General features: G+C 42.2%; 1 protein-coding gene across 8 annotated transcripts in view; it reads left to right on the top strand.

The window, feature by feature from the left end:
• The window catches only part of ERC2 (ELKS/RAB6-interacting/CAST family member 2), a 529,811-nt gene extending 518,236 nt beyond the window's left edge, over positions 1 to 11,575 (top strand). For all 8 annotated transcript variants that reach the window (XR_014216005.1, XR_014216006.1, XR_014216007.1 and 5 more), the window contains one exon: positions 11,169 to 11,575. The gene's annotated coding sequence lies outside the window, so the exon portion shown is untranslated. The remainder of the gene's footprint in view (positions 1 to 11,168) is intronic.
• The last annotated feature ends 606 nt before the right edge of the window (positions 11,576 to 12,181 follow it).

The raw sequence follows: 12,181 nt of genomic DNA, 5'->3' as shown, positions 1-12,181 counted from the left end.
AGGCCATAAAAGGGAAACTATCCCTTAACTGCTGTTCTCCTTTTTTATTTATTAAACACACAGCAGGCACCACATTGAAACTGCCGTGCAAAAAAGAAAGATATCGATTCTGCCCCTCCCCATCTGCCAAAAATAATTTGAGAATTAAGTCTGCCTCCTTGACAATTGCAACTGCATTTGTGATCTGTTACTACTGCCTTGTTTCATTCCGCTCTTGCCCAGTATTGAGAAATAAAACAGAAACACATTGAGCTCGCGTCGCACGCTGTTGCCACACTGCTGCTCTAATGGGCTTACTGACCACAACCTACGGGGGCCAGAATGTGTCAACAGCAAAAGGGCCAACCTCAATCACTGCCTGTGCTTTTTTACTAAGTTGTTACATGTCTAATTCTTTGCAGCTTAGTGCTCCTGCTGCTCTGGCTGCTCCTGTCCAAGGCTCACATCTTGCAGCAGCCTTTCCTACCCCCTGTTGTGCCACAAAGGTCCCAGCAGGAAGTCTTTCAGTGGAGCAGACAAGCCACAGTCTAGAGCAAATAGGGCATCACAATTTCCTAATAAGATGACTTACCAGATTGCAGCCAGAGTGGGGTGGGGTGACTCCGTACAGTTTTCATTTAACCACTTCCCTCCTCAAGCCCCAGGATTTCAGCTTGTGTCGAAACCCCAAATCGAGCCCAAATCAAAGGGCATTTTATTCCTTCACAAAGTGTTGCCTCCTTAGCTTTGGCTGTCATAAAGCCCCATCTAGTCCTTTGCCAATCAATTAAATCTAGTTGTGACTGTCATCACTCCCTCCATCGTAGGCCCCTTGGTGTCAAAGGGGACGAATTCTACTTAGAGTGGGGTGGGATGCGGAGAGGAAGTTCATTACTTACGATTGCCTGCTCAGGGCATTGATGCTGCTTACGGGATGCCAGCGCCGAAGTGGTTAAATGGCTTGAACATGGCATGGTTTCCTGCCTGCACTTGTAGTGGCCTAAGGCGGTGCCTGCTGTTTAGGAGTGAAAGAGAGTGCCTTGCCTCGTCCCAGGTGGCAGACAGGCAAACCATGTTATTAAGAAGCAGAGATCGCAAAACCTTGATCTTCACAAAAAAAGGCCCCATAATTAGTCCCTAGCATGAGAATAAATGGCATTCCACATCAGCAAGGAAGGGAAAAAAACAAGCCTCCTTCAGATTTCATTAAGTGATTGGTAATATTGACAGTTTTTAGGATCTCGCAGGGACCTCTTTGTTATTTGAGCCACTTCGGCTCCACACTTTCTCTTTCTACGGTGCTTTAAAGTTTAGGGACATGTTCCAGGAGCCTCGCACTCTGGCTTTTAAGGGGAGATGTTGATGTCTTGATAAAGCAAGCCATATGGTCAAATGGAGCTGGGTAAATAAGCGCTTGTTTACACAGTGTGATCATCATCACTACCTTCTCTGAGCCTGATCCAAAGCTCAGCAAGCAGAAGCAACGCAGGACATTGCCTTTTGACAACCAAGGGATTTGAGGCAGGGTCATTCTGAACAATGTATTGATTCTGTCATGCCAGCTTCTGTTTTGCACTCAGGGGGGGGGGAAATGACATATTGAAAAATATGCATTAGGCCAGCTTACATTTCCACAATCTGTGTTTAGGGCTCTTGATATGCATATATAAATATATGAGACAGGGCAAATGTTGCTATGTGTGTGGTTGAGGAGCGGGAGTGGAATCTATCAAGTCATGTCCATTTTACAGATTTGATTTACAGCCGTTCCCTGTAGGGACAGCATCCTGTCTAGGTAAGTCATCTAGCTTAGTCAAGAAATTGCTTGCTAACTTTCAAGGATACTCCTTCCCCCAAGAGTTTGATCCATTTCATTTTATGAATCTCCTGGGGCATCTACTGTTATTCCTAACTCAGATTAGTGATTCTAGCCTTTTCTTCTTCTATTTTTTGGCAACCTGGGATGTTCATCAGACCCACAAACTAATTCAGGCACCAGCTGCAATTTTGCCTTTAGATCCTTTGTGCAGATGAACATAATAGCACAATGTATTGGAAACAAAAATAACAAGATGTGATAGAGCGTGTCCATATTGCCTCGTTGGGTGTGTTTTGCTGTGAAAAGCCTTTAAGTACTGCAGCCACCTCTCCCTTAAGAGGAAATTGTGAATCGTAGGCTGCGAACACACTGTACCTTTCAAACAGCTTTGAAGCACACTCTTTTCCCCAGAGAATTCTGGGCCCTGTAGTTTACCCCTCACAGAGTTACAATTCTCTGAAACCCTTAACAAACTACAGTGCCCAGAATGCTTTGAGGGAAAGAACGAACAAACTCTGAACATGCTTTAAAGGTATAGTGTCGTAAGCATGATCTCTGTCTTTTACCTGTTTTCGTCTATAGGCTTTGAAAATGACCTACCAAAAGCCTTATCTGGGGATTCTTTGCCCTGCATGACTATGATCCCATGAGAGGAAGGTTGGGAGTTTTCTCCCTGGCCCTGCCTGCTTTATTGCATCCCTGACAGAGTTTCCAGAGCTCTCCACTTCTGCAGCGGCAAACCCACCCTATTCATGTAAGCTTCCTACATGCTTTGGAACCCTAAAAGACCAGAGTTCTAAACTGTGTGGACAACCTCCATGAGTTGAAAAGCCTCCCCACTGCAGAAGTAGACTCTTGAACACATGGATGGCTGCAAGAGCATCAAATGCAGTGCAACATAAGGAGTGTAGCCAGGAAATGCAACCCCCAAAAAACTTCGCATTTGCTGAATTGTTTTCACTAGAATCATATGAAGTAAATCCCCACCGTTCACATTTAACAAACAGTAAGTAAAGAAAAGTTGACTTGCTCAAGTCTGCTAGGCAGTCTTGTCTCCACTGAACCTCAGTTGCTTTTTAATTCTACAATGGCCTATGTTTCTTGTAAGTACTCTATGAAATGACATGCACTAGTAAACAAAATATTTCTATTACCGTATAATAATTTAAGAATAATGTTTTCTTTCTATAGTACATAAGTTTTAAAGCTGCCCCTTTTGGGTACAGATTGGAAATGCTGATGTACTAACATTTCCAAATACTGATGGAATTTATTTCATTTGTTTTTATTTGATGCATGCCTAAATTACCAAGTCTGTGTTGCTTTCCGGATTTAGCATTTTCTGGATAGAGCATGCCAAGCTTTGTGTACAATTCAAATGAAGAGATTTCCTTCACTTTTACTTAAACCTGTGAATTGTTATTGATCTGAGAAGTAAAAAACAGGACACCCAAACTTTGGTTGATTTACTAGGTCTAAACAATAAAGACTAACATCAGTTTTGACAACAAACAAAACCAGTTTCTGTTCTATTGGTTATGTTTAAAAGATTTCAGTTTCAAACCAAACAGAACTTGTGGTTATTCTGTCAGATATTTATATAGCCACGGGGGCGCCATAGTCATGCACCGCATACATCATTGTATTTTTAAAATGTACTTAATGAACTTTTTTTTTTCTCTTCTGGTAACTACTTCATTGCCTTAAATGAATGCATTCCATTAGAATTTGTAACAAATGAGTACTTTGTGTTTGCATTAATGCCAAACACGTTTAACAAATTTTTAACAAGGAACCCTGGCAAGAAGCCAAACTCCTAGAGGGACACTGAAGGAATGCTATAAATTTAAACTGGATTTTACCTTTTCACTTAACTCAGCAAGTGTCTTAGGTGTCTTTGGCATCTTGGTATTTGCTGCTTTTCCATTTCTAGTTAGCTGAAATTTTGTATTGGGGGGGGCAGGTCAAAATTCTTTTCCCATAGCTAGTTCTGTTTGCTGGATACTTTTTAACACACATGCAACTTGAAGAGGAATCCTTGGTTATTAAATAGGAACTTTGATTAAATGTTGTGCTTGCGCGGTTTTTGCACTTGCGAAACTATGATTTTGAGCAAACTTCATTCACAATGGGAAACCTCTGTATGTTGGGACCAAGACTGCTTTAAGTCACGTCAGATCATACACTGCCATTAGGGAAAAAATCACAGTTTAGATTTATGCAGAAAGCAAACCCAGTAATGGTTTTCAAAAACCTCCTGATGCTGTGTCTTGTGTTCACAGCTGGGTTGCAAATTTCTGATGATGTTTGCAACTGCAGTTTTCTTGGGGGAAGCCTTACCCTCAGCTGCTCCGAAGTGATGATGACATTGTTGGCTGGAATGGTGGGACTCCATTCCACAGGGTCATGTCTTAAGTAGTCCCACGGGAATCAGGTATGCTGCAATGTGGGCTGGCGCTGTGAAGTTAATAGGTAGTTTCCAAACCGCTTGGCTACTTTGCAGAGAATGCTTCACGGAGAATTTCTAACATGCTGGGTTACCACACAGCATTTTATAGGGAAGCGGGGAAAGGAAGCACAGAGGCTACTAGGCCACATGCAAGGAATCCTTGCAACAGTGGGAGGGTGGTTAACAATGTGGCGGCCGGATTTCAGGCGTGTGGTGGGTGACCTGAAGCTGCCTGTTGGGATGGGAGAAGCAAGGCTCTTCAGAAGCTGGGAGACACGGACCACACTGTGAGGGGCCTGGTGGATGCAGCAGTGAGAATGGAATGTGAAGGGGGGACCAGCAGCACCCACCAATCACAGTGCTGTGTAGGAAGAGAGCAAGGAAGCATCAGATAACTCCAGGTCAAATTTGGGGGACAATCTGATACAGGGAGTGGTGGTGCCCTTCAGCATAGGGATGGGGGAAGATGGTGGCTTTCCAGAAATATACTGGAGGGGGGTAGGAAAGAAAGAGGATAATGATGGTGATAATTATAATAAAAATGAACCACCTGTTCATTCCTTTCCCTTCTTTGGGCTTTCGGACACAGGTTATGTGCATGTGCATACAAAAACAGAACCAAAGATGGTCATTGTAGGTCAATGTTGTTATTATTTTTTATAAAAAGCTCTTTTTCCCATTAGCAGTTTTGCACAAGACAACTAAATAATAATAAAGATTTGTGCATGCCTTGTGCTGGGCTTCCTACCCCAAGGAGTGAGGCAGCCTCCTAGAGAGCTGGTCTATCCGCTCTGCGTGGAGTGCTCACTGTAGAGCAACCCCTCTCTCACAGTAGATCACTTTTATGGGGAGGAAAATCTGCAGCTTGCCAAGGAGTGTCTTGTCGTCACAAAGAACAGCTAGACAGAAGGAGGCATAGGTGCCTCCGATCTTCAGACCCTTCCTCCAGCGCTGAAAGTTTTGGCTCTGAGAAGGTTGCTCTCAGCAATGGTTAGACAGTAGAAAGCAGCCAAGGAAACATCACCAGACACGCAAAGAGCTGTCCACAAACACTTGAAGCTAACGTGTGCTTCAGTGCGTCCACAGCTGGGCAAAGTGTGAAGACTTGTAGGATTTTGTCCCAGATTGGTTTATGTATGGATCAGCAGCTTGCAGATCCAAAGGCAAAAAAGTGCAGATGAGAGAATGTCATGTAGATGCTGGGGAAATCCCGCAGGCATGAGGAGCTTCAAATCCACACTGAACTGCCATGTGGAAACGCCCTAAGTCATGCCTAGCAATCAGCGCATTACTCCTTTCAAATATTGTCTGCTAATAATAGGGGGATATAAGAATTAGCAGTGGGGATGAACCCCTTTCAAGCAAGAGTAAGCTGTTGTTCTTGTGTCATCATATTCTTATGCCCGGGAAAATGCAGAACACAAACTCAGTGATTTTACACTCCAAGTACAATAATGGATGTGCTTTCTTCAGTAAAGAGAGCTGACAGCAAATTCAGGTGACACATTTAAATATATTAAGACAAAATGACAATGAAGTAACCTAATACTGTATGAATGGTAGTTGGATAGTCCCAATGCTTAATTAGATATCAATTTCCCAGTAATAAAACCGTTGTTTATATTGATAAAATTATTTATAGGACACCTTTTGGGACATAGCTCACCAGGGTGACTCTCATTGTCATAAACGCAAAATAAGTATAATGATATGAAATAATCACAATTAGTGGCATAGTAATTTTTTTTAAAAGACCAGTTAGAAGACTCAAAACAAAGACTTATAGAACAATTGAGCAGAACTATGCTTTAAACTAACTTTAAAATTATTACTTACTTACTTACTTACTTACTTACTTACTTACTTACTTACTGAATTGGTTAGTTGCTTTATCTTGCCCAGGGCCACCCAAAGCAACTTACAACCAAACAGACAGTCAGACAACCCGCCCCCCACAAAGATACATTAATGCTAAGAGAAAAAGGAATACATTAAAAACATCCCGTCCACTTCAAAAAGGGCACAGATAGTTAAAGGCCAAAGGCCTTATTATAGAGGAAAGTTTTTTGCCTTGCACCTAAAGATGTACTGAATAATGAGGGCGCCAGGCGAGCCTCCCTGGGGAGAGCATTCCACAAATGTGGTTTATGATTCTGGCTTGTTCCAAAGCTGGTAACCATAGTTTCCCAGTACATATGAAATGGGAAACTGTGGTTAATTAGAGACTTCCTGGTTTAATCCCAGGGCACTGAGAAGGGAGGAGTGAAGGAGCTGCAGGCACGGACAAAAGGATCATTCATTTCTTGGTTTATTAAATTCAGTTTTGACTGCCCAAATGCAGAAATCTATCCCTTACCCCCTACCCCAGTCTTTCGCTTACTTCCACGTCAGTTGTTTGCCTTCTATGTGGGCCCCATGTGTAATATGTCAGAAGAGGACACTTTAGAATTTTGTTAATGAGTTTCTCTTGCCGCAAACATTTGGAAAGCATCTGGAACAGAATGGACATTAACCCAGATGTCAAAAATAGCCTGCATTTTACTACCGTTATTAAACAGCTTCCCCTTTCACCCGTTTGTGTTTACCCTATCCCTCTGCTTCCTTCTGCAAATCACTCTGGAAAGGAAAGGGATGGAGGTACCAAGTGGGTCCGTCAGGCAGCAGGTGTCTTTATTCCAAAGAAAAACAATCTGAAGAACAGTCGCAAACTATAGGACCCTTTTGCATCCTTCTGTTCCCAACATGCAATATTTACTCCGCAGTGCTGGTGCTGAGTGTCAGTTGCTTTCACCAAAGTCTCCTGAAGGTCTGCTGTGTTTTAGAACGGGGTCATTCTTTGCGCTTCCGCGTGGAAATCTGTTTTAGAGCCTCAGGTGTGCTCATGCACACAGGTTTGGGGCAACACAGGTATGGGGCCTAATCCAGAATTCCAGCCTATGGAAGAGTGCCATTGCCCCTACATAGAAATATGTGGTCCTGGTGCTAGAAACCCTGAGCCCTGTCATACAGTCTTTCTCTGTACAGCCAGGGTGGGGAATCGATGACCCTTCAGATGGTGTGGACTCCCATCACCCCTATCCAGCAATGGTGCAGTTTCTACAGCAATGTCATACAGGTTGTCAGGCTTCTAGTTGCACACTGAGGGCAACTAGAGAGAGAGGAGTACTGGCAGTGGTACCTTGTGAACGGATGTTTCCCTCAGAATGTGACCCTAAGTTACTTACTAGGAAAATGGGTTCCCCTGAAATCACTGTATGAGTAGGTGCTTTGTTTATGACTGGAATGTGTCAGCGTTGTGTGTTCTGCATATACAGTAACCGGAGAGAATGATGCAAACTGCATTCAGTTCTAGCAGGTGTTGGAAAGCAAGATTCTTCTTCCTCCCTCTTGCACTTCTCCATTTCTCTTTTTGTAGAAATGTGTGCAGTTTCTTGATGAGTGGATCAGCCGATAGAGAAGAGGTTCATTCAAGTATTTTGATATTGTTTGCTGAAGTCTGAAGGGGCAGCTAAATAACAAATCTGCCTTCTGCATTTTATTGCTCGTCCTCGTTCCTTTATTTGAGCAGAATGTTTGTTTCAACAGCCTCAGTGAGTGTGAAGGGATGCTTCAGCTTGTAAAACATCAAAAACATTGGGAAATTGCAAACTTGTTTTATTCAGCTCCCAACCTGGTGCAAAGGGGGGGAGTCATAGATGGTTCTTATAGTTGGAGCATGTGCTTCTTGTTAATTCACATGGGTGCTTCCTGTGTATATATATCTCTTGGAGTAATCCTTGGTGCCCAAAGAATGGGAACTATGTAGTTTGCAAAATGCAAAGTGTGTTACAGTTTTCATAAAAAGTTTGCAAAGGTTTTATGTGCCAGAACTAGTAACTTGATCTACTTCAGGAACTCCCAAACTTTCCAACTCTGTGGAAATCACTTCTTCTTGTGCCAGAGTTGGATCCGAACTTGTAATGAAGTCAATGGGAATCTCTCCATTAACATGAAAAGGTTTTGGATCAGGCCCCAACAGTGTTAAACAGTTTGCAGTTTTCATTTACTTCTCCAGTATAGATGATAAACCAATAATTCTGCTTGAGAATAACCTCAGCTAATTACTTAAAAGTATGTGTAATTCAAATACTGTTATTGTTGTTGTTGCAGCAGCTGTTGTTTAATGTTTTAGTTTTGCAGGCTTTTACAGTTTTAACGGGATTGGATTAATGCAAAGGATTTAGATGTGCGAAGTATGAAATATTGGGACATATTGGTGGCAATTGTAGGGTTAGCACATTGAGTGTCAACAGGAGAGATAGGACTATACCAGCTCCAAGTTTCTATGACTCTTGACCTGGATTCATAGTCCCAAATAGTTTTGTTTCTGAGAATTCAGAAAATACTATTTACCGCATTCCATTAAAAACACACACACACACACACACACACACACACACACACACACCAGGGCTAGCAACTTGAAAGGTTATACAGTGGTACCTTGGGTTACAAACACTTCGGGTTACAAACACTTTAGGTTACAAACTCCGCTAACCTGGCAGTAGTACCTTGGGTTGAAAACTTTTCCCCAGGATGAGAACAGAAATTGCGCGGTGGCAGCGGGAGGCCCCATTAGTGAAAGCACACCTCAGGTTAAGAACGGTTTCAGGTTAAGAACAGACCTCCAGAACAAATTAAGTTTGTAACCTGAGGTACCACTGTACATCATCTCTATATTATGTAACCTGATGTAAATTGTCCTTGTATGTTGTCACATGTGTATTTTTTAGGACAAAGAAAAACTTTTAAAATAATCTTTTCAGACACATCATTTATTAAAAACTACAGACAGAAGCATGTTATTCTCAGTGTTGTACTATTCACAGACATATTGGAAATGCATTTTATAACAGCATACGGATACTGTTAGGTAATTCTATGGATAATGTCTGAACCGCAGACTTACTTTTAACGTGCTAATAAACTGTGAAGCATTCATTTTTAATTTTTTCCTGTGTGATGGAAGGAAAAAAGCATTCTAAATAAGACTATTTCCAGTACTGAAGTAATGCATATTGTTTTTAGAATAAAGAGGGAAAGACTATACCTTGATTTTACACTTTGCTGCAGTTGGTTAGGATCCAGATTTCTAATTTATGTCACTTATCTTTGGGGAAAGGCTGTGGAGTCTACAATAGTTATTGGCATAGGTAGTACAATACTGAACCAAGGTGTCTTTGAAGCAGAAATGTGCTTTAAATGTATGGTTTGTACACAGCCCTTGATAGAACTGCATCAATCTCTAAAACTATATCTATAGGTGTGGTCTCCATGGCCAAGAGCACAAGTCTTCAACTGTGCCTTTCCTGGACAAGGATAGCTTAGCCACTGTGCCTCATGCACTGAGTGACAACTGAGGCTATTTTAGTACCTTCTGTGTGGAGCTTCCCTTATGACTGGTTTGGAGGCTGCAACTGGGGCAGAATATCATGACAGGTGATGAGTGGTGCCCCTTACACTATCTTCACCCCTGTATTCAACTGGAGTTACAAATGTCTACAGTTCTGGCTTCTGATGCTTTACTACATCAGCTTCCCTACACCACTTTCAACTTGAATTTAGCCTGATCTTTTATTCCCCTTCCTTCCCTCCCCCTCCCCTTTTTATGAAGATTACCCGCTCTGGGATCCCACAGCTAATTCTCCCCTGGCCTCCTTGCTGGCCCAGATAGGACTAATTTAGCCAGCTAGCCCTGGTGATCATCTAATGTTTATTGGGTGGATTTCCCCCTAAATTGATTTTAGAACTTTAAATTTATTGTTATTCATTCTTTTATACTGTATTTTATACTGTTTTTTGTTGTATCACAATTAAGTGTTTTAAATTTGTTGTTAGCTGCTCTGAGCCCAGTTTTCTGAACCGGGAAGGGCGTGGTACAAATAAATTATTATTATTATTATTATTATTATTATTATTATTATTATTATTATTACATGGGCTGAATCCCAAGAATATTCGACAAGTAGAATGACTTCTGCTCATTCAATGCAGCTTCCTTTCCTCCTCCTCCAGGGGTTGTAGGAACCCCCCAGAGCAGGGGTGTTGGGGTTTGTTGTTTTTTTTGAGGGGGTGTACAGGCTATATTAGGGATGCGGGTGGCGCTGTGGGTTAAACCACAGAGCCTAGGACTCGCCGATCAGAAGATCAGCGGTTCAAATCCCGCGACAGGGTGAGCTCCCATTGCTCAGTCCCTGCTCCTGCCCACCTAGCAGTTCAAAAGCACGTCAAAGTGCAAGTAGATAAATAGGTACCACTCCGGTGGGAAGGTAAACGGCGTTTCGCCAGAAGCGGCTTAGTCATACTGGCCACATGACCTGGAAGCTGTGCGCTGGCTCCCTCGGCCAATAAAGTGAGATGAGTGCCGCAACCCCAGGGTCGGCCATGACTGGACCTAATGGTCAGGGGTCCCTTTACCTTACAGGCTGTATTGGGAGGAAGGAGAGGGAGAGTAAGTTCCATTGCATGAGTGGAAATCATACTGCTCATGCATTATTTTTGTTGGCTGCAACCCAGTACCCGAAACGTAGCCTTCCTACTGAGATAGCTCCAGTTTGCTGGTAGAAGGGATAATGTGACCCACTTCAGGTTCTTCTTGAAAAAGCAGACTACCCCTCTATATGCATCTCCATTGCAGATAACTATAGATCAGGAGCCTCCACAGTTAGAATGGTGAAATATTCCTTTTGTCTGTTTAATCATCTACCCATCACCTTTCTCTAAAACTACTCAAGATGGCATCTGACCAAACAGAAACAATACAATAAAAAGTGAAATGAAAGTGTGGCTGCAAGAAGCCTTTGCTGACCTGAACTGGGTCCTGCTGTGTCTCCAGAAACTATGTGAGCTCACCATTTTGGATGGCTTCTTGTTTTGCTGCAGTTATCAAGAGGAGCTGGAGAAAGAAGCAAACGCAAGGCAGCACTGCAGGACAATGAGAGACGAGAGAGAAGAGGATGATTTGCTGCAGTGGGGATCTGAATGCAGTCGCCACTCTTGGAGCTCCACCCCCCAAAAGATCACAGAAGTGGGCGGGGCACATGAAGGTTGCCATCAAACAATAAGCTGCACAAACGGGTGTCCTTCTCCATTATTTCTTGTAATACGTTACGAAGTCAGATACTTTGGAAAACAATTAAGGGGACTTGATTGGGAATTAGAAGAACTTCATTTCCTTTAACGGGGTCGTATGAATTATTCCAGAAATATTTTTTTTTAAAGAAAACTGAGTTACCATCTGTTCTGAACATTACTAAATGAAGTTAATTAAAGTGGGATCTTTAATTTGACAGATTTGTATTAATTTTAATCTGTAGTTGAGGTTCCATTAGCTGCAGTATCGTTGTCTGCTATTTCTGGTTAGTTTCTTCTAAAGTATCACTTCTAAAGCACTAGATTATTACAGGGACTAGCAAGCTGTTTCATAATGGTGTCGGCATTAGTCATACCCCCAGTAACGTGGGCTTTTCAGGGTAATAAAAACAAAGTCTTTGCCCTCCTCTGTTTCTTTACTGTTACTCAAGCCATTTTGATAATGCAACCAATATTAAGCTCTGGGCCAGGTTGGAAATGAAATCAATTTTTACTACTAATATCTGTTGGCGTATGAAAATATGGTGTGTGTCTCTGACAATGCATGGGGCATCTAACAGTGCAATCCTATACATATCTAGTCAGAAGTAAGTCCCATAGAGCTCAGTGGGGCTTACTCCCAGGTAACTGTGTAGGACTGCAGCCTAAAACGATTAGCAATTATTTGTATACAGTGGTTGATGTATGTCTGGAAGATAAAAGCTTGACGCAAGAATCTATACTTGTATACGAGCGTCTATGAAGATGCATCAAACTTTTATCATCCAGATGCACAACAGTATTTAATATAAAAGCTGGGACTC

This window comes from Podarcis vaucheri (genome assembly GCF_965113315.1).
Source record: "Podarcis vaucheri genome assembly, chromosome: 2".
NCBI classification, from domain to species: Eukaryota; Metazoa; Chordata; class Lepidosauria; order Squamata; family Lacertidae; genus Podarcis; species Podarcis vaucheri.
The sequence above is the reverse complement of the archived record's forward strand: the minus strand, read 5'-3'. Positions and strand labels throughout refer to the sequence as shown.